Source organism: Enhydra lutris, unplaced genomic scaffold (genome assembly GCF_002288905.1).
Source record: "Enhydra lutris kenyoni isolate GAN:26980312 unplaced genomic scaffold, ASM228890v2 scaffoldscaffold66, whole genome shotgun sequence".
Classification (NCBI taxonomy): Eukaryota; Metazoa; Chordata; class Mammalia; order Carnivora; family Mustelidae; genus Enhydra; species Enhydra lutris.
The window spans coordinates 5,379,765-5,383,565 of NW_019154150.1; the positions used below are offsets into that span (position 1 = coordinate 5,379,765).

General features: G+C 37.2%; 1 pseudogene; it reads left to right on the forward strand.

Moving 5' to 3' along the window:
* The first annotated feature begins 1,131 nt into the window (after positions 1 to 1,131).
* Positions 1,132 to 2,816, forward strand: LOC111159154 (annotated as a pseudogene).
* The last annotated feature ends 985 nt before the right edge of the window (positions 2,817 to 3,801 follow it).

Genomic DNA, 3,801 nt, shown 5'->3' on the forward strand with positions numbered 1-3,801 from the left:
AATTGAGAATTGCTCTCTCTTCTATTTTCTGGTAGAGATTGTACAAAATGGGTGTTAATTCTTCATTTACTATTTTGTAGGATTCTTTAGTGAAATTACTTGGGCCTGGAAATTTTTAAGTAATTTTTTATGAATTTAATTTCTTTAATGGCTACAAGACAATTCAAATGATCTTGGCTGTGTTAAACATAGATTAACTACGTGGTACATCAATTCCACTTCTAGGTGTATACCCCAAAGAATTGAAGGCAGGAACTCAAGCAGATAATTGTATACCAGTGTTTATATCAACATTATGCACACTAGTCAAAAGATGGAAAAACTCAAATGTCCATCATGAACAAACAATGTGGTATACACATAAGTGGAATATTACTCAGCCTTAAAGTCAGATACAAAAGTGAAAATATATTTCACTTATATGAGATAACTAGAATAGATGAATTTACAGAGATAGGAAGTATAATAGAGGTTATTTGGGCTGGGGAGAGGAAGGAATAGGGAATTACTATTTAGGGGGTAAAGAGTTACTGTCTGGCAAAAATAAACTATTGGGAGTATGCCAAAATAAAAAGGTACTGCACAGTAAAGAAAACCATCAATGGAACAAAAAAGCAACTTACAGAGTGGGAAAAGACACTTGCAAGTGATATATCTGATAAGGGGTTAATATCCAAAATGTATAAAGAATTTTTCAAACTCAACATCAAAAGGAAAAAAAACCCCACACACAAATAATCTGACTAAAAATGAACAGAGGACCTAAATGGACACTTGTCCAAAGAAGTCATATAGCTGGCCAATGGACATAAAAAGATGCTCTACATCACTAATCATTAGGGAAATGCAAATCAAAACTAGAATGAGGTATCACCTTACACCTGTCAGAATGACTAGTATCCAAAAGGAATAACAAGTGTTGGTGAGGATATGGAGAGAGAGGAATCCTCATGCACTGCTGGTGGGAATGTAAATTGGTTCAGCCACTATGGAAAACATTATGGGAATACCTCAAATAATTAAAAATAGAAATACCATATAATCCTGGCCATATATACCATACATTCTATGCCTTACTCACCTCCAACTGCCTGTCTCACCACCAGCACACCCTGCTGCTGCCCTATAGAAATGCTTTGATTACCCATAGTCTTTTGCCAAATTAGGCCAGTGTCCAGGGCACTGGTTCCTTATCTCACTTGGGCTCTTGCCAAAATCTGAGCTTTGATGCATCAAAGTGCAGACCTTTTAGCCTCTTAGCCTGCTATAGCCATTACTATGGAACCAAAGGGAAGAAAAGTGATTATTCAACAGAATTGGGAAAGTCTCAAAGTAACAAAAGATCGTGTGACCATTTTTAAGTTAAGTTCACCGATCTAAAAGATAAATATAAAAATATTGGTGTTAAACTTGTTCAAGATTTTGCCAATAATACAAATGAAGAGGCTGGGGATGGCACTACTACTGCTACTGTGCTCTACATGCTCTATTGCCAAGGAAGTCTTCAAGAAGACTATCAAAGGAGCTGTCCTGTGGAAATGGTAGCTGTTGATGCTACAATTGTTGAACCCAAGAAGTAGTCTAAAACTGTGACAATCCCTGAAGAAATTACTCAGGTTGCTATGATTTCTGCAAATGGAGACAAAGAAATTGACATAATCATTTCTGAAGCAATGAAAATGGCTGGAAGAGAGGACATCATCACAGTAAAGGATAGAAAGACACTAAATGATGAATTAGAAATTATTAAAGATATGATGTTTGATTGAGGTTATATTTCTCCATACTTTATTAATACATCAAAAGGTCAGAAATGTGAATTCCAAGATACCTATGTTCTCCTGAGTGAAAAGAAAATTTCTAGTGTCCTATCCATTTTACCTGCTCTTGAAATTACCTATGCTCAGTGTAAGACTTCAGTCAAAACTGCTAAAGATGTTGATGAAGAAGCTTTAAGGACACTGGCTTTGTATTTAGCCTATTGGCTAAAAACAGGTCTTCATATTATAGCAGTCACAGCTCCAGGTTCTGGCAACAATAGAAAGAACCAGCTTAAAGACATGGCTACTGCTACTGGTGGTGCAGTGTTTAGAGAAGGATTGACTAATCTTACAGATGTTCAGCTTCGTGACTTAGGAAAATTTGGAGAGATCTTTGTGAACAGAGATGATGCCATGCTCTTGAAAAGATGACAAGGCTCAAATTGAAAAACATATTCAAGAAATCATCGAGCAGTTAGATGTCACAACTAGTGAATATGAAAAGGAAAAACTGAATGAACATCTGGCAAACTCTCAGAGTAGCTGAGCTGAAAGTTGGTGGGACAAGTAGTATTGATGTGAATGAAAAGAAAGAGGGTCACAGATGCCCTCAATGTCACGTGAGCTGCTACTGAAGAAAGGCATTGTTCTGGGAAGCAGTTGTTCCCTGCTTCAGTGTGCATTCCAGCCTTGGACTCAATAACTCCAGCTAGTGGAGATCAAAAACTTGGTATAGAAATTATTAGATGAACACTGAAAATTCCTGCAGTGACAATTGCTAAGAATGCAGACTATTGAAGGATCACATAGTTGAGAAAATTATGTGAACTTCCTCAGGAGTTGGTTATAATGTTATGCTTGAAAATTTCATGAATATAATGGAAAAAGGAATCGTTGATCCAACTAAGGTCGTAAGAACTGCTTTCTTTGATGCTGCTGGAGTGGCCTCTCTATTAACTAAAGCAGAAGTTGTCTTGAGTTTCCAAAGAAGAGAAGGACTCTGGAATGGTCAGAATGGGTGGAATGGAAGGTATTATTGGCAGTGGTATGTTCTAATTCCTAGAATAGTGCTGAACCATTACTAATGAACTATGAGAGGAAGCTCATGGCAGAGCTCCTCAATAATAATTTTGGAGAAGCCTGTTGAAGGAAATAACTGAAGAAAAGGCTGGCTGATGTTTAAGGAAATCACTGTAACCATCAGTTACAGTTGACAACATATAATGGTTTACTGCTGTCATCGTCCGTGCCTGCAGATAATTTATTCTGTACTTTTGAATAAAAAGATATTTATATGTTCCTGATAACTGAGTACAAGGACAATGTACTGCTTTCAACTTAAATCACTGAGGCATTTTTACTACTGTACTGTTAAAATCAGGATTTTAGTGCTTGCTATCACCATATGAGAAGCTCAGAAGCAGCCATTCTGTGGATAGCAAGAATTGTGTACAAAGTGGGGGGGGGGTGTAGAGAAATATCCAAGTATGTGATAAACTTTGTGCAACAAAATTTATTTAAAATTTAAAAAAGAAATAAAGAAAGAAGTACTATACAACATAATAATTCCACTACTGGGTATTTACCCAAACAAAAACAAAAACACTAATTCAAAAAGATGTATGCACCCCCATGTTTATTGGAGCATTATTTACAATAACGAAGATCTGGAAACAACCGAAGTGTCTGTCAATAAGTGAATGGGTAAAAAAGATATGACAAGGGAGCCTGGATGTCCCAGTTGGTTAAACATCTGCCTTCAGCTCAGGTCATGATTCCAGGGTCCTGGAATGGAGCCCCAAGTCAGACTCCCAGCTCAGAGGGGTGTCTGCTTATCCCTTTCCCTTTGCTCCTCTCCTGCTCATGCTCTCTCTCTCTCTCCCCCCCCAAAAAATCTTTTTTTAAAAAAGGAAGATATGGCAATATTCCATGTTATATTCCACACATAATATTCCACACACAATGGAATGTTACCCAACCATAAAAAGGATGCAATCTTGCCATTTGCAACAACATGGATGGACCTAGAGGGTATTATGCT